The 19,487-nt window shown below is 44.1% G+C and overlaps 1 protein-coding gene across 1 annotated transcript in view; it reads left to right on the top strand.

The window, feature by feature from the left end:
- The window catches only part of PDE4B (phosphodiesterase 4B), a 711,253-nt gene that overhangs the window by 50,278 nt on the left and 641,488 nt on the right, over nucleotides 1-19,487 (top strand). The window lies entirely within an intron of this gene.

Here is a 19,487-nt window from a genome sequence, read left to right as displayed (position 1 = left end):
ATTATTATTATTATTATTATTATACAGGATTTAAATAGCGCCAACAGTTTGCGCAGCGCTTTACAAGATTAGGGCAGACATTACAGTTACAATACAATTCAATACAGGAGGAATCAGAGGGCCATGATCATTAGAGCTTACAATCTAGAAGGGAAGAAAGATATTAGGAAATAATAAAGGATAGATAGATAGATAGATAGATAGATAGATAGATAGATAGATAGATAGATAGATAGATAGATAGATAGATAGATAGATAGATAGATAGATAGATAGATATTAACCCCTTAATGCCAGGGCCTCCGGCCCTTTAGGGTGTTTCTGATGCTGGGAGGGGGGGTGGCCTTTGTGAATCGGTAACCGCTGTCCTAATCATAAGTAGCAGGTTAAGAAAGAATTAGATAGATAGATAGATAGATAGATAGATAGATACAATGGATAGATAGATAGATAGATACAATGGATAGATAGATAGATAGATAGATAGATAGATAGATAGATAGATAGATAGATAGATAGATAGATAGATAGATAGATAGATAGATAGATAGATAGATAGATAGATAGATAGATAGATAGATAGATAGATAGATAGATAGATAAGATAGATTAGATAGATTAGATAGATAGATAGATAGATAGATAGATAGATAGATAGATAGATAGAAAGATGGATAGATAAGATGGATAGATAGATAGATAGATAGATAGATAGATAGATAGATAGATAGATAGATAGATAGATAGATAGATAGATAGATAGATAGATAGATAGATAGATAAGATAGATAGATAGATAAGATAGATAGATAGATAGATAGATAGATAGATAGATAGATAGATAGATAGATAAGATAGATAGATAGATAATATAGATAGATAGATAGATAGATAGATAGATAGATAGATAGATAGATAGATAGATAGATAGATAGATAAAAGAACTGCAAGTATTGGATCAGCATGGCAGCCAGGCATTTAGCATTTTGTGAGGATAGTTCAACAATAGATGTCAGTTGACAATACAAAGCCATTACATTTCCAGTGACCAGTATATAGAGCTGATTGGTTGATATAGAAAAAGGAAGACAGAACGGCAGAGCGTCCTTGCCAAAGGAGCTTACAGTCTTCTTGCATTTCCCCGAACAGATCGGCTTTTATACACACAATATTATCGGCAGTTGTGTCGGTCATGTGATGCGCTCTATGTTCACACTCTACATGCTCATGTGTGATCAGGATGCCAGGAATAGATCGCCCATGTGGGGGGGCTTCTTTGGAAGAGGAAGGAGATGCGAATGAATCAGAAACGTTGTTAATAAACGTTAAATGAGTTCATCCTCCACCAGAAGCACTGATAGTAAAAGTCCGAGAGTAAAAACTTATAAATCTTTTTTTTTTTTTTTAATTCCTGCTTTACTTTTACATAAACTTGTTTGGACAGACACATGGATGCTCTTCCAGAAATGCTAGCTACCTGGCTGTCATGATAATCCCCTGCCTACAGTGCATTTGAGCCAGAATAAGCAGGTAGGAAGTGAAGTTAGAGCTCTTGGTTTATTTGCTATGGATGTTTCATTTATTATGGACGAGTCACTCTACCAGCTACCAACTCTACCAATATGACAGCCAGGCAACAAGCATTTTCTGAAATAGAGGCTAGCAATGACAGTCTGCATATTTCTTTCAGTAGAGGTTTCCTTTGGGAGCCCTTATGCTTTGAGTCAGTGCAATGCATTCCCCTTCCTCTAGGGGCGCTGTGTTAAGGCCCATTTACTTTTGGCAGCACATCTCAGTCCAATGCAAATCATACCTGGCCCTTTTTAGCAACGCACTGCAAAGCACGGCCGGGGTGTTTTATTTAGTAAAATATAAATTTTATTTTAGGCTTTAGGATGTGTATGAACAGGGTTTTTTTTTTCAGAGGATAGGTGCAGGAACTCCCCCCTTCTGAGTCACCCCTTGTATCCGCCTCCTAACCACCACCGAGCGCTGTCCCTTTGTTCCACCCTCTACCCACCTCCCAGTACCGCCCCTTTTAAAGAATACAGAACCAAGTATTATTTTGTGGTGCTAAGTAATTTTTAGATAATAAAACAGATTTTCTGTTGCCAGCAACAGTAGACCCCCAACAACAGTTAGCTCACCAGCATCAATAGACCCCATCAGCATCAATAGACCCACTTAGCATCAATAGATCTTCCTCAGTAATCATAGACCCCCAGAAACAACAGATCCTTACCACAACAATGGACCCCTGTAACACAATACCACCTCAGCAACAATAGACCTCTGGCAGCAACAACAGATGTCCCGGCAGCCAACATCAATAGACCTCTTCCTCTGGGGAAACTATTTCTCCCACTGACACCAATAATGGAAAACTGTTTCTCTCACTGACACCAATGATGAGGGGCTATTTCTCCCACTGACACCAATTATGGGGCACTATTCCTCCCACTGACACCAATGATGGGGCACTATTCCTCCCACTGACACCAATGATGGGGCACTATTCCCCCCACTGACACCAATAATGGGAAACTATTTCTCCCACTGACACCAATAATGGAAAACTGTTTCTCTCACTGACACCAATGATGAGGGGCTATTTCTCCCACTGACACCAATTATGGGGCACTATTCCTCCCACTGACACCAATGATGGGGCACTATTCCTCCCACTGACACCAATGATGGGGCACTATTCCCCCCCACTGACACCAATAATGGGAAACTATTTCTCCCACTGACACCAATAATGGAAAACTGTTTCACTGACACCAATGATGAGGAGCTATTTCTCCCACTGACACCAATTATGGGGCACTATTCCTCCCACTGACACCAATATTGGGGAACTATGGGAATAATTTACTAAAGGTAAGTAGTCTGTGCACTTCAAGTATCATTTTGTGGTGCTAAGTATTTTTTATAGAATTTGTTATTTAAAACAAGAAAGGTAGTAAAGCAGATCTCTTGCTGCCAGCAACAGTATACCCCCCCCCCCCCTCAGCAAGAGCAGACTGACCAGCACCAAAGCTGATCATCAGCATCAATAGATCCACCTTAGCAACATTTGATCCTCCTCAGCAACAATAGACCCCCGGCAAAACAGATCCTTCCCACAACAATGGACCCCTTTAATACCACCTCAGCAACAATAGACCTCTGCCAGCAACAAAAGACCTCCCTGGCAACAGTAGATCCCCCCAGCAGCTATTAACCCCCAGCAACAATAGATCTGCTCCAGCAACAATAGACCTCCCCAGCTACAATTGCCCTCCATGCAAAAATAGATCCATTATAGCGACAGCCAGCATCAATAGACCCTCCAGGGCACCCCAGCACCCCTTGCCATTACATACATTGATTGCTGGAGGTGCTGGAAGTGAGTTTCCCCCAGTTCCCGCTGAAAAAAAGCCCTGTGTATCAATATAATAAGGGGATTTATGCATTATGTTTGCGTGTAACATTGTGTGTGTGTGTATACATTATATTATTATTATTATTATTATACAGGATTTATATAGCGGTGAAAATTTGCAAAGCGCTTTACAACCTGAGGGCAGACAGTACAATTACAATACAATTCAATACAGGAGGAATCAGAGGGCCCTGCTCGTTAAGGCTTACAATCTAAGAATACTATAAATAATATATATTATTGAGTCAAAAAGTTATAAAAGCCAGTAGGAGAAATAGCTCCTAGTCATTGGTGTCAGTGGGAGAAATAGTTTCCCATCATTGGTGTCAGTGGGAGAAATAGTTTCCCATCATTGGTGTCAGTGGGAGAAATAGTTTCCCATCATTGGTGTCAATGATAGGGAGCACTTTCTCCCATTGACACCAGAGATGGGGCGCTATTCCTCTCACTGACACCAATGATGTAATATTTTTTTTACTCCCACTGACCACCAAGCCTATTGTTTATTCCCACCGATGCCAGGGCATTTTCTACTCCCACTGGCCACAGTCAGGTCTACTAAAGTTTGAAGGGCAGTAAACTGGCCCTTTGTTTTGAAAGTTTGTAGTTCCCTGATCTAAATTAATGAAAATGCAGATAGCCAGATATTTCATGCAGCCCTGCATTTATAACCACTTCCAGTCCATGAAACTAGGATCCGGGGTTCCAGGGAGGGGTTACTGCTTCCACGTGGAGGAGATTGCCGACCGGTCACGTTGACTGTACTGCGGCACAGTGGCTCGTTATCGTCTGGCGACGTAAACCTACGTCACCAGACATTCCCCCCTCTCGGCGGCGCGCGCGCGCCGCCGGAGGCTCGCTCCCGTTGTATTCAGTCACAGCGGGAGTCGGGCCAGGGGAGGAGCGGCGGTTATCACCGCCGCTCTTCCCCGATCGTCGGGAATCAAGTGTGGAGATCCGCCTGCTTGTGTAAACAAAGCGGGCGGATCTCCTAAGTGACAGACAGGGTCAGATTGCAGGGTTCAGCATAGCTGAACCTGCGATCTGTCCCTGTGTCACTCAGTCACCTCCCCCCACACACGTCAGTAAGCACCAGGCATACATTAACCCCTCCCTCTCCAATAAAAATGAACCCCTTCCCTGCCAGTGTCATTTTTACAGTAACAGTGCATATGTATAGCACTAATTACTGTAGTAATGTCACTGGTACACCCAAAAGTGTCAAAAATGTCAGTCAAGGGTCCGATCTGTCCGCCGCAATGTCGCAGTCCCGCAAAAAAAAAAAAAATCGCAGATCACCGCCATTACTCGTTAAAAAAAAAAAAACACCAAAAATGACAGAGATCTTTCCCTTAGTTAGCAAAGGCAATAACTTTTGCACAAACCAAACAAAATACGCTTATTGCAATTTTTTTTACCACAAATATGTAGCAGACAAAAATTGGCCTAAAATGATAAAAAAACTAGATTTTTACATTTTTTGGGGGGGGGAATTTCATATAAAAAAATGTGAAAAATACTGTTATTTTTTCAAAATTGTCACTCTTTTTCTGTTTATAGCGCAAAAAGTCAAAATCGCAGAGGTGATCAAATACCACCAAAAGAAAGCTCTATTTGTGGGGAAAAAAAGGACATAAATTTACTTTGGGTACAGCGTTGCACGACCGCGCAATTGTCTGTTAAAATAACGCAGTGCCGAATCGCAAAATATGGCCTGGTCAGGAATGGGGTAAAACCTTCCGGTCATAAAGCAGTTAAAAATACACTCATTGAGAATTTTTTTTGTCAAAGACATGTAGCTAAATACATTTTGGCCTAAATATATGACAAAAATTGAATATATTGGATATTTTTTAACTGTCAAAGTAGAAAAATATTGTTATTTTTTCAAAATTGTCGCATTTTTAAATTAATATCGCAAAAAATGAAAATCGCACAGGTGATCAAATACCACCAAAAGAAAGCTCTGTTTGTGGGAAAAAAAGGACGTAAATTTCGTTTGGGTACGGCGTTGCATGACCGCGCAATTGTCAGTTAAAGTCGCACAGTGCTGAATCGCAAAAAGTGGACGTAAGACAGCAAAGTCTTCCGGTGGTAAAGTGGTTAAACCACGGTTGTGTGCACCGCCATCATTGATCCACGTGCTGCAAAATTGTTACAGAAGGAAACAAGTGCTGAATACGGAGGAAATGTCAAGGTTTATCCATTCTGCCTTGGCTGAGTCTGATCCAAGCGTCATCGTCAGTCTTTTCGTGTCCATCACCGCTGCTGCAGTGGAAGAGTTAGTTCCCACTGCCATCGTTTACTGTGAGTCTTCTGCAGCCATCACTAGCTCTGATCAGTTGGTGCAGCATCAGTTGTCCTAGAGGAAATTAGAGTGCCTCCCTCACTGTCAGTCGGGCTAGGCATGCCCGTTTGTCCCGCGGCCGTGGGAAGAGTCGATCCCGTGTTTTGCCACACCGATGTCTGAAGCTCGTAAGCTTAACCTGGGAAATAGAATGTGCAGAAAAAAAAGTGATAACCGTTTATGTAACTTTTGAGATATGCATTTTTGTGAAGATATCTATGTTGCTGCAGTTATAGCCATCGAGATGGCATGCCACTTATTGCCAGTGGGAATTGTTGGTCCTGTCTTGAAGAAAGTACCTACTGCAATTATTGTTAGAAGGGTCAAAAAGATATACTAGTGGTATATCCCCTGCGCCAATTGGACCGGCAATTATTGTTGCTGTTCCAGAAAAGAAAATGCACATAGTTCTACAAGAAGTTGTTCTTCACCTGGAAAAGTTTACTGTGGGGACACTCCTGTTTGTTCCATTTACTGCTGGATTGTGCTCTTAATACCAGCAGTTACAGAAGATGCTTGAAAAGAGACATGCTGACCTGTTGCTCTTGATTGTCAGTGTGTCCTGCCTTAAAAAAGGCTGAGATATGATTACATATGCAGTGGGACTTTGTTGATCCGGAAGCCTGGAGCTGATTTAAGCCCCGTACACACGCGTCGAAAATTGGCAGGGAATTTTCGTCCAACGTCCGATCTGCCCATTTTCGGCTTGTTAGTATGATGCTTCCGACAACCGACTACGACTTTTCGGCCGAAAAAAATCTGGTGTGCAGGCTATAACATTTTTGTCCGCCGTCAAAACACGGCCGATTTTCGTGCAGTCAGTACAGATTTCGACAGGGAAAAATCTAATGAGCAAGACTGGGCATGCTCAGTGAAGAAAGAACACAAAGAAAGCAAACCAGCACATGACATCACTTCTGAAGTAGAATTTTGTCGGGCGAGAAAATTCGTGTGCAGTCTAGGCACATTCCAACTAACAAAACACCACTCTGGACAAAAGACGGACGATCGGTCGGCCGATAATCGTTGCGTGTGTACTAGGCTTAATAGTATTGTGGTCATTGGATTTCCCCCCTAATCCTGGTTTGGCTGTAATTCTCCCTTCTGTCAGTAGGTGGCACTGTTACCTTTGGCATTAGTGTGATAAATTACAGTGAGTCAGGTTATGAATATGTATGTTTCTCTCAGCCAATCACACTGGTAGTGGAACATGCTGGGAGAGACTATTTATTTGGAGGAAGTCAGGTGATCTGTCTCTTACCACCCAGAACCCTGTCTGGGGTTGCATACTTGCCAACTGTCCCTTTTTTCCTGGGACAGTCCCTGGAAACAGGAGCCTGTCCCAGGTAATTTTTATTGTCCCTGGAAGCGCCTGTTAATCAGGCTGCCCATAAATGTTACGCAGAAGTAGTGCAGTTGAATGGGAGAATTATTCCAACTCTGCTACTGTGGCCTTAAGTTTGAAATTCCCTTTTTAATTTTTTGTAATTCTCTCTATATTGGAGTAAACTCTATAATCTGATAAATAGGCCAGATTAATTATGCAGAGTGGGCGGAGCTTCGGGGAAGTGGGTGTGGTAATTGATAGCTGTGCTGCAAAGTGTCCCTGGAATTTTTTTTAAAATGTTGGCAACTATGGGGTTGGTGTGTGAGGAATAGCTGCTGCTGCTGGGTTGGCCTGAAGTCTGGGGCCTAACCATGTGCTCGGGCTCTGGAAGGGAGAGTCTGCATACTGCTTGGAAGAGTGAAGGAAAGGATGGAGACCTGAGATGAAGTACCAGAAGTGACTCTGCCATGTGTTGGAGAGCCTGGGAAAGCGTCAAGATGGAATCATTCACAGAATTCCTTCCGTGAGTTACATACTGCTGCCATACAGGGCCAGATTAACATAGGGGCTATTGGAGCTGCAGCTCCAGGCCCCTACCTTTTATATAGGCCCCGGGTTGGCCATATTCACTGTTACCGCTCTTCTGTCACTTGTAAACACAGAAGTCTGGCTTCTATGCTCGCTTCCCCAGGCAGCTCCCTCAGAACCTCCCCACACAGCGCGAAGGCCGGACAAGGAGGGACAGTTGCCGATGCATGGATGTGTTTATGGCCTTCAGAGACAGCATCCCATGTGGAATTAGGCATGCATGGCTGCACCCTTCCTCCTCTGGGTGCATGCCAAGGCACGGCCCTTAATGGCCCTTCAAAATCCTCAGCACCAAGCCCATGATGCTCTTAATCCGGCCCTGCTGCCATAGGAGACTGGACCCAAGGGAGAGGAGTTGCCTCCCAGGTCAGTTCACAGCTTGAAGGCTCTATTTCTGTACCGCTGTCTGCCTATACTTCATTTTGTCTAAGGAGTCTGTCAATCTGCCGTTTTTCACTAAGGGCGTCATGTACCCTACCCCTCTCTCCCATTTTTGTTCCTGTTGTGAGAAATAAACTTCTCTCTGTTTAAGCATAAAAGTGACTGGCGCCCATCTTTCTATCTTGTTCACCACCCACCATGCCTAGTAATCTGCACCCTGAGGAGGGATGTTGGCCCTCCTTGTCTATGGGGGGTCACCACCAGGCCTCTGGAGGTTGGGCGGGGGCGATACATAATGAACAGAAAAACACTAGCAGATCCTACAAGGAATGGCTAAAAAGAAGAAATAGTGGGTTTAGGACTGGCCGGGTCTTGTCGGATCGGACACCCCTCTCTGCCAATCCCTTCACTGGCTTCCACTCACCCAACGAATAAAAATCTAAGTGCTAAAAATAGTTTACAAAGCCATCCACAACTCTGCCCCCAGCTCCATCACTAACCTGATCTCAAAATATCAACCAAGCCGCTCTCTTTGGTCCTCCCAAGACCTCCTGCTCACCTCTTCCCATGTTTGCCTCCAGGACTTCTCTAGAGCTTCTCCCATTCTTTGGAACTCTCTACCCCAATCTGTCCGACTGTCCCCTAATCTATCCATCTTTGGACGATCCCTGAAAACCCTTCTCTTTAAAGCGGTAGTATACCACTTTTTTCCACTTTTAACCACAGGTAAGCCTATAATAAGGCTTACCTGTAGGTACAATTAATATCTCCTAAACCTGCACGGTTTAGGAGATATTTCCACTGCATGCAGCCGCTCACGCGAGTGGCGCATGTGCTCTGAAGGTCCGGCGGACCTTCAGCTTTCCTTGCCGGGAGCTTCCCGGAAAATGACTACCGTGCGCATGCGCGGGAGTGACGTCATCGCGGCTCCGGCCAATCATCACCCGGAAGAGACACCGAGGGATCATGTCAGCTCCCACAGTGGTGTCCGGGGGTCCGTGTCGGGGCTTCGTTCTAAGGTAAGTAATTCATAACGAGCTAGTATGCGATGCACACTAGCTCATTATGCCTTTGTCTTGCAGGGTTTTTTTTTTTTAGGTTTACAACCGCTTTAAAGAAGCCTACCTGGCTACTAACTAATAACACTGTTTCACCTTCTCCATCAGCTCATCCCCCACAGCTATTGCCTTTTGTATCAATTGACCCTCCCTTAGGCTTCTTTCACACGGTCCGCCTCCGCAGGCGGATCCGTGTTGCTCAGCGGGGATCGATCCACGATCCCCGCTGAGCCGGGTGGATGACAGCTCCGTCAGAGCGGAGAGGGAGGTGTCTCAGCACCCGCTGCCCTCTATGGGGGATCGGAGGAGAGCGGACCGCTTGTCCGCTCTCATCAGATCCGCTCCGCTCCGATTACTGAACGGATGGAAAAATAGGGTTTCCATCCGTCCAGATTTCAGCACAGGATCGGATGCGGATGGCAGCGGGTGTCAGCGGAGGTGAACTCCGCTGACACCCGCTGCCCCATAGAGCTGCATGGAGGATCCGATCAGATCCGCCTAAAAAACTGACAGGCGGATCTGATCGGACCGCCCGTGTGAAAGAGCCCTTAGATTGTAAGCTCTAACGAGCAGGGCCCTCTGATTCCTTTTGTTCCAAAGTGTAGTGTAACTGTAATGTCTGCCTTCATTTTGTTAAGTGCTGTGCAAACTGTTGGCGCTATATAAATCCTGTATAATAATAATAATAATAATGACAGACAGGTGTCAGCGGACACATCTCCGCTGACATCTACCTCCCCATAGAGGAGAATGGGTGGCCGGATCAGGCCAGCCTGAAAAATGGACAGGCGGTCCTAATCAGTCTGAACGTGTGAAAGGGGCCTTACTTTTTAATATAATTATAAATGATATTGGGTCTGGGATTAAAAGTACCATTTCAGTCTTTGCAGATGACACCAAGATTTGCAGTGGAATAACTTCCTTACAGGCTGTCTCCAACTTACAAGCCGAACTCAATACACTGTTTCATTGGGCAACCATGTGACAAATGAGGTTAGGGCCTCATGCACACGGGACATTTTTACAGCAGCTGTTTTTGGCGCCAGACGTTTTTTTCTACAGCCAGTAAACTCCCCAGCATGTTCTCCTATGTGTCAATACACACACAGGCTGTTATCAGCAGGTTGTGGCAGAGGCGTTTTCTGGCTGGAAAAAAAGCCCAGAACTAGTGGGTTTTGAGAGGAGTTTTTCAGGTGTAAAAACGCTATAACTCTAATAAAAGCTTAAAAACACCAAAAACCACTGAAAAACGTGGCTATTCTGCATTTATTTACTTTTTTGAGCCATAAGCTTTTGTGGGAGTATCGTTTTGCTAAAAAAAAAAGCTAAAAAAATGCTACAGCTGAAATAAAGCTAAAAAAAGAAGTAATACGCTACTTCAAAAAAGCTGAAAAACTCCTTATACAGCTACAGCTTTCTACTGGCGTTTTGATAACGTCCTGAGTGCATGAGTCCTTAATGTTGATAAATGTAAAGTTATGCACTTGGGGGGTAAGAATATGCATGCATCATACATACTAGGAGGAGGAGTACAACTGGGGGAATCCATAGCGGAGAAGGATCTGGGGGTTCTGGTAGATCATAGGCCTAACAATAGGATGCAATGCCAAGCTGCGGTTTCCAAAGCGAGCAAAGTCCTTTCTTGTATTGAGAGGCATGGACTCCAGAGAGAAATATTATTTTGCCCCTGTACAAATCATTAGTAAGACCCAGTGGCAGCTGGTGCTCAAAATGTTTGGGGGGGTGCAAACAGAAAAATGTAATAGGCATTGCTTTGCGGCAAAAAACGCTGTAAACAATTGCGTGACTTTGAGGTCGCAAAAGTGTGAAAAGGGCCTTCAGTAAATAAGGTATAGTGTGCCCCCTTTCAATGTAGAGAGACCAGCATGCCCCCTTTCAATGCAGAGAGACCAGCGTGCCCCCTTTCAATGCACAGTGACCAGCGTGCCCCCTTTCAATGCACAGTGACCACTGTTCCCCCTTTCAATGCAGTGACCAGCATACATGCCCCCTTTCAATGCAGTGACCAGCGTACATGCCCTCTTCAATGCAGTGACCAGCGTACATGCCCCCTTCAATGCAGTGACCAGCGTACATGCCCCCTTTCAATGCAGTGACCAGCGTACATGCCCCCTTTCAATGCAGTGACCAGCATACATGCCCCTTTTCAATGCACAGTGACCAGCATACATGCCCCCTTTCAATGCACAGTGACCAGCGTGCCCCCTTTCAATGCACAGTGACCAGCATGCCCCCTTTCAATGCAGTGACCAGCATACATGCCCCCTTTCAATGCAGTGACCAGCATGCCCCCTTCAATGCAGTGACCAGCGTACATGCCCCCAATGCAGTGACCAGCGTAGATGCCCCCTTCAATGCAGTGACCAGCGTACATGCCCCCAATGCAGAGATCAGCGTGCGTGCCCCCAATGCAGTGACCAGCATACATTCCCCCAATGCAGAGATCAGCGTGCGTGCCCCTTACTTACCTGGAGCGACGGCAGGTGGCTTCTCATCAGTGTCCCGGTCGGCTTCTCATCAGTCCCGGCGGCGCGTCTCCTCCAGTCCTCCCGCTCCCGCCTCCTCCTTAGCCAATGGCATTGGGTTTGCCTTGCGGCCAATCAGGAAGCGCGTTTTGGACGCGCTTCCTGATTGGCCAGGAGGAGGATCGGTGTGGCAATAGCGAATTTTCATTCACTATTGTCACACAATGGGTGGGCTCGGGGCGCATTGCTCTGTGCCCCGGCTCCACCCTTTGCATTACCCTATTAGAGCCTCTGGCTCTAATCAGGTGGTTAAAAAAAAACCCCATTAAGCTCCATGCGTCCGGTGCCCCTGCATGCAGATTAGGGGGCTGGACGCATAGGTGGGGGGGGCAGCGCCCCTGCGCCCTCAATAGACCGGCCGCCACTGGTAAGACCTCATCTAGAATATGCAGTTCAGTTTTGGGCACCAGTTCTCCGGATATCGGGGAGATGGCGAAAGTGCAGAGAAGGGCAACCAAACTGATAAGAGGCATGGAGGAGCTCAGCTATGAGGAAAGATTAGAGGAACTGAATTTATTCTCTCTTGAGAAGAGGAGATTAAGGGGGGATATGATCAACATGTATAAATACATAAGGGGGGATATGATCTCCATGTATAAATACATAAGGGGGGATATGATCTCCATGTATAAATACATAAGGGGGGATATGAACTCCATGTATAAATAGATAAGAGGGGGATATGATCTCCATGTATAAATACATAAGAGAGGGGATAAGATCTCCATGTATGAATACATAAGAGGGGGATATGATCTCCATGTATAAATACATAAGAGGGGGATATGATCACCATGTATAAATACATAAGAGGGGGATATGATCTCCATGTATAAATACATAAGAGGGGGATATGATCTCCATGTATAAATACATAAGGGGGGATATGATCTCCATGTATAAATACATACGAGGGGGCATATGATCTCCATGTATAAATACATAAGAGGGGGATGATCACAATGTATAAATACATAAGAGGGGGATATGATCTCCATGTATAAATACATAAGAGGGGGGATATGATCACCATGTATAAATACATAAGGGGGGATATGATCTCCATGTATAAATACATAAGAGGGGGATGTGATCTCCATGTATAAATACATAAGAGGGGGGATATGATCACCATGTATAAATACATAAGAGGGGGGGATATGATCACCATGTATAAATACATAAGAGGGGGATATGATCACCATGTATAAATACATAAGGGGGGGGGATATGATCTCCAAGTATAAATACATAAGAGAGGGGATAAGATCTCCATGTATAAATACATAAGAGGGGGGATATGATCACCATGTATAAATACATAAGGGGGGATATGATCTCCATGTATAAATACATAAGAGGGGGATGTGATCTCCATGTATAAATACATAAGAGGGGGGATATGATCACCATGTATAAATACATAAGAGGGGGGGATATGATCACCATGTATAAATACATAAGAGGGGGATTTGATCACCATGTATAAATACATAAGGGGGGGGGGGATATGATCTCCATGTATAAATACATAAGAGTAAGATCTCCATGTATAAATACATAAGAGGGGGATATGATCTCCATGTATAAATACATAAGAGGGGGATATGATCACCATGTATAAATACATAAGAGGGGGATAAGATCACCATGTATAAATACATAAGAGGGGGATATGATCTCCATGTATAAATACATAAGAGAGGGGATAAGATCTCCATGTATAAATACATAAGAGGGGGATATGATCTCCATGTATAAATACATAAGAGGGGGATATGATCACCATGTATAAATACATAAGAGGGGTATATGATCTCCATGTATAAATACATAAGAGGGGGATATGATCTCCATGTATAAATACATAAGAGGGGGATATGATCACCATGTATAAATACATAAGAGGGGGATAAGATCACCATGTATAAATACATAAGGGGGATATGATCACCATGTAAAAATACATAAGGGGGGGATATGATCACCATGTATAAATACATAAGAGGGGGATAAGATCACCATGTATAAATACATAAGAGGGGGATATGATCTCCATGTATAAATACATAAGAGAGGGGATATGATCACCATGTATAAATACATAAGAGAGGGGATATGATCACCATGTATAAATACATAAGGGGGGATATGATCACCATGTATAAATACATAAGGGGGGATATGATCACCATGTATAAATAAATAAGAGGGGGATATGATCTCCATGTATAAACACATAAGAGGGGGATGTGATCTCCATGTATAAATACATAAGAGGGGGGTATGATCTCCATGTATAAATACATAAGAGGGGGGTATGATCTCCATGTATAAATACATAAGAGGGGGGTATGATCTCCATGTATAAATACATAAGAGGGGGGTATGATCTCCATGTATAAATACATAAGGTGTCCATATAGTGAACTTGGTGTTGAGTTATTCACTTTAAAGCGGATCTTCACTGCATCTGAGCACCACAAATCAAAAACGCTATTTAATTCATTTTTAATATTGAAAGCAAACAACCCCCATTCGTCCATGTCTCCATGCTTTATTTTGGTGAGAAATCTCTTTTAACCACTTGCCGACCGCCCGCTGTAATATTACTGCAGCAGGTTGGCTCGGCTGCATCCAGTCACGTAGTACTACGTGATTGGAGTGCATGTGGTCTCCGCGGCGCTGCTCTCCCGCGATCATCCGGGAAACTGAGAGAAGACCCGCCTGCTTATGTAAACAAAGTAGGCGGATCTTCTGTCAGACAGGCAGGGACAGATCAGCAGTTTCAGCTAAGCTACAACCCCGATCTCTCTATGCGTGTCACAGAACCCTTCCCCCCACAGTCAGTAAGCATACAGGCATACATTTAACCCCTTTGATCACCCCCAGTATTAACCCCTTCCCTACCAGTGTCATTTATACAGTAACAGTGCATATTTTTTAGCACTAAATACTGTATTAGTGTCATTGGGCCTCAAAAATTGTCGAAAATGTCAGTTAGGGGTCAGATCTGTCCGCTGCAATGTCGCAGTCCCGCTGAAAATCGCAGATCGCCACCACTACTAATAAAATAAATAAATAAATAAAAAGTCCAAAAATCGATCCTGTAGTTCGTAAACACTTTTGCGCAAACCAATTAACCACTTTACCGCTGCTCACTAGAGCTCTACTGTGGCAAAGTGGCTCTTGTAGGTCTGACAACGTAGACCTACGTTGGCAGACACTTCCCCTTCTCAGCAGTGCCATCTTAAGAGCCTTATAGGCCCCCGGGCAATGCAGTGCGCTGGGCCCAGCTTACACAATCACACACCACGAGAGAGAGAGAGAATAGTTGATCATTTAGATGTGGCACATTGATATCCAGAAAAAACAAGCCACCAGTGACTTGAGAGAACATGGGATTTGTAGTCCTGCAGCCATGGGAAACTTATGTTGAAGGCTATACTGTCCATATAATCACATTATCCCTGAAATTAAAGTAATTTAATGAATTCTGTACTATTGTCATATAATAGTGATACATTAATGGTCTCCTGTTTTTGAGAGAGAGAGAGGAAAAAAAAAAATAATCAAGCAGCAGTCAGCCAGATTACCTTCCAAAGCACGTAGCACATGAAGGGAGGAGGTGGGTGGAGCTATTCTGGAATAGGCGCAGAAGGGGATGAGGAAGATCCTCCTGCGCTCTGCATGCTGGGTCCTCTCCTCGGGACGTCACTGGTTGCTAGAAGCCAGTCGGCTGGCCATCCTGGTAACCAGTGTAGCTCAGACTAAAGCGACCGATGGAGGTACAAACTGGTCTGGGGGGAGGGCTAGGCCACCAGGTAAATTAAACTGGGGGGGTCATAAACTTTTTGGGGAAAAAAAACTGGGGGGGGGGTCAGATCAGGGTATAATGGCCAACCTGGCCATTCGGAAAGATGGCCCTGCTTCTCGGCGGCGTGAGTGCACCGCCGGAGGCTCGCTCCCGCTGTATTCAGTCACAGCGGGAGTCGGGCCAGGGGAGGAGCAGCGGCGATCGCCGCTGCTCCTTCCCCGATCGTCAGAAAATCGAATCTGGAGATCCGCCCGCTTGTGTAAACAAAGCGGGCGGATCTCCTAAGTGACAGGCAGGGTCAGATTGCAGGGTTCAGCATAGCTGAACCTGCAATCTGTCCCTGTGTCACTCAGTCACCTCCCCCCACACATGTCAGTAAGCACCAGGCATACATTAACCCCTCCCTCTCCAATAAAATTAACCCCTTCTCTGCCAGTGTCATTTTTACAGTAACAGTGCATATTTATAGCACTGATTACTGTAGTAATGTCACTGGTACCCCCAAAAGTGTAAAAAATGTCAGTCAAGGGTCCGATCTGTCCGCCGCAATGTTGCAGTCCCGCAAAAAAAATCGCAGATCGCCGCCATTACTCGTTAAAAAAAACCCACCAAAAATGAAAGAAATCTTTCCCTTAGTTAGTAAACGCAATAACGTTTGCGCAAACCAATCAAAATACGCTTATTGCGATTTTTTTTACCAAAAATATGTAGCAAAAAACTAATTGGCCTAAAATTATAAAAAATTTTGATTTTTACATTTTTTTGGGGGGGAATTTCATATAAAAAAATGTGAAAAATATAATTTTTTCAAAATTGTAGCATTTTTTTGTTTATAGCGCAAAAAATAAAAATCGCACGGGTGATCAAATACCACCAAAAGAAAGCTCTATTTGTGGAAAAAAAAGGAGGAAAATTTCGTTTGGGTACAACGTTGCATGACCGCGCAATTATCAGTTAAAGTCGCACAGTGCCGAATCGCAAAAAGTGGCCCAGACGTAAGACAGCAAAATCCTCCGGTGGTAAAGTGGTTAAAATACGCTTTTTGGGATTTTTTTTTTTTACTAAAAATATGTAGCAGAATACAAATTAGCCTAAACTGATAAAAAAATGTAATTTAAAAAATTTTTTTATTGGGAATGTTTTATAGCAGAAAGTAAAAAATATGGAGTTTTTTTCTAAATTGTCGCAATGTTTTTGTTTATAGCACAAAATCTAAAAACCGCAGAGGTGATCAAATACCACCAAAAGAAAGCTCTGTTTGTGGGGAAAAAAAGGACATCAATTGTATTTAGATACAGGGTCGCACAACTGCGTAACTTTCCGTTAAAGTAAAAAATGGCCTGGTCATTAAGGGGGGAAATCCTTCCAGTCCAGAACTGGTTACAGAAGAGCTCCTGGGATCTGCAAAGGTTAAATGCTAATTTTTTAATAGGGCACCAGATTAAAGATGATTTTTCTACCCTATCTCTTGCTCCTGCATGTTTCTCCTTCCATGAGACCATTCCCTTGAAGCCTCTTCTCTTCTCTCTTCTCTGGCATTATCTCAACAATGTAAGACCATCAGCCCTGCACTCTGTAAGGCTCGGTTTCCACTAGTGCGACTTGCGGTGCGACTTGACACATGTCAAGTCGCACAGCAAGTCAAAACCCATTGTTTTCAATGGGGCACGTTTCCACTGCCGCGGCTTCAGTTGCCGCGACCTCAAAAGTAAATCGTGTACTACTTTTGAGCGCGACTTCCCTCTATATATGAGGGACAAGTCTAACTGAAGCCGCGGTTTACTTTTGCTACGAAGTCGTGCTAGAAGTAGCACGACTTCGTAGCCGCACTAGTGGAAACCTAGCCTAAGTGAGGATACCAAGGGTCTGTCTACAACCTGGAGTGTGGGAAAGAAGAGGTGAGCTTCTGGGGGGAGTAAAGTAAGTAAATGTCCCTTTTTCCGATACCTGAGGCAGAACTAAAGAGGGAACCCCACTACAAGAATCATTTTTTTTTAGCACCCCGAAGCTGAGTTCAGCTGTAACATTTCTAAATGCTCCCCTATAAATGATAAAATCTTCTCTTTTTCAGTTTAGGTCCATTGAACTTACCCTTTTAACTTGCTCTTTCCATAACTTCAAATCATTTGTGCAATTTCCACCAGATAAATAGGAACACAGAAACTGCCCATTTAGAAAATGGTTTCTAATCTTCCAGAGATTTGCGTGGAGTGAGTCAGCCTGGGACGAGACATTTTCTGGGCGGGTAGAGAGCGAGATAAAAATCCATTTATTCCATTATGGATCACAAGTGCTACTTTCTGCCCATTCTCCGAGGAGTTGTGCACTTCTTGACTTTCAAATGATGGTGCTGAATAATTTCGAACAAAAAGAAAATGTATGAAATTTTCTCTCTGGCTGTCAGGGTAGCCTTTCCAAGCTGCCTATTAGACAAAATATTCAAAAGAAAGTTTTCTTTGAAAAGTAGACAGATTGAATACTAAGAGAGGCCCTGGTGAGGGCTAAAATGGAAATGTTTCTGGGTCCTCTGATTTAGCAAGGAAATCGTCAATTATACAGTATATATATTTTTTTCCTTTTCCTGGTATTCCATTCCTTCTATTCCTCCCACTGATATGAGGCACTATTCCTCCCACTGACACCAACTATGAGGCACTATTCCTCCCACTGACACCAACTATGAGGCACTATTCCTTCCACTGACACCAACTATGAGGCACTATTCTTCCCACTGACACTAACTATGAGGCACTATTCTTCCCACTGACACTAACTATGAGGTACTATTCCTTCCACTGACACCAACTATGAGGCACTATTCCTTCCACTGACACTAACTATGAGGCACTATTCCTCCCACTGACACTAACTATGAGGCACTATTCCTTCCACTGACACCAACTATGAGGCACTATTCCTTCCACTGACACCAACTATGAGGCACTATTCTTCCCACTGACACTAACTATGAGGCACTATTCTTCCCACTGACACTAACTATGAGGTACTATTCCTTCCACTGATACCAATGATGGGGCACTATTCCTCCCACTGACACCGATGATGAGGCACTATTCCTCCCCCTGACACCAGTGATGGGGCACTATTCCTCTCACTGACACCAGTGACAGGGCTCTATTCCTCTCACTGACACCAGTGACGGGGCACTATTCCACCCACTGACACCAATGACAGGGCACTATTCCTCCTGCTGACACCAAGGATGGAACACAATTTCTCCCACTTACACCAACAATGTGGCACCATTCCTTTCACTGTCACAAATGATGAGGCACCATGCCTCCCCTGACACCAACAAAGGGGCACTATTTCACTGATACCGATGATGGGACAATATTCCTCCCATTGATTCTAATGATAGGACCCTATTCCTCCAGTTGATACCAATGATAGGACACAATTCCTCCCACTAATACCAATGATGAGATACAATTCCTCCCACTGATACCAATGATGAGACAATATTTCTCCCACTGATACCAATGATGGGGACTATTCCTCCCACTGATACTAATCATTAGACACTATTCCTTTCACTGACACCAATGATGGGTCACTATTCCTCCAACTGATACCAATCATGAGACACAATTACTCCCACTGACACCAATGATGGGTCACTATTCCTGACACTGATTTCAGTGATGGGGTACTATTCCTCCCACTGACACCAATGAGGGGGCACTATTCCTCCCAGCGACACCAATGATGGGGCACTATTCCTTGCACTGATATCAATGATGGGGACTATTCCTCCCACTTACACCAATGATGGGGCACTATTGCTTTCACTGATACCAATGATGGGGCACTATTACCCACACTGATACCAATGATGGGGCACTAACCCTCCCACTGACACCAAGGATGGGGCACAATTCCTCCCACTAATACCAATGATGGGGACTATTCCTCCCACTGATACCAATGATGAGACACTATTCCTTCCACTGACATCAATGATGGGGCACTATT

Source organism: Pelophylax lessonae (assembly GCF_965119305.1).
Source record: "Pelophylax lessonae genome assembly, chromosome: 8".
Classification (NCBI taxonomy): Eukaryota; Metazoa; Chordata; class Amphibia; order Anura; family Ranidae; genus Pelophylax; species Pelophylax lessonae.
Note: the sequence above shows the minus strand (reverse complement) of the source record. Positions and strands in the feature narration are given on the sequence as shown.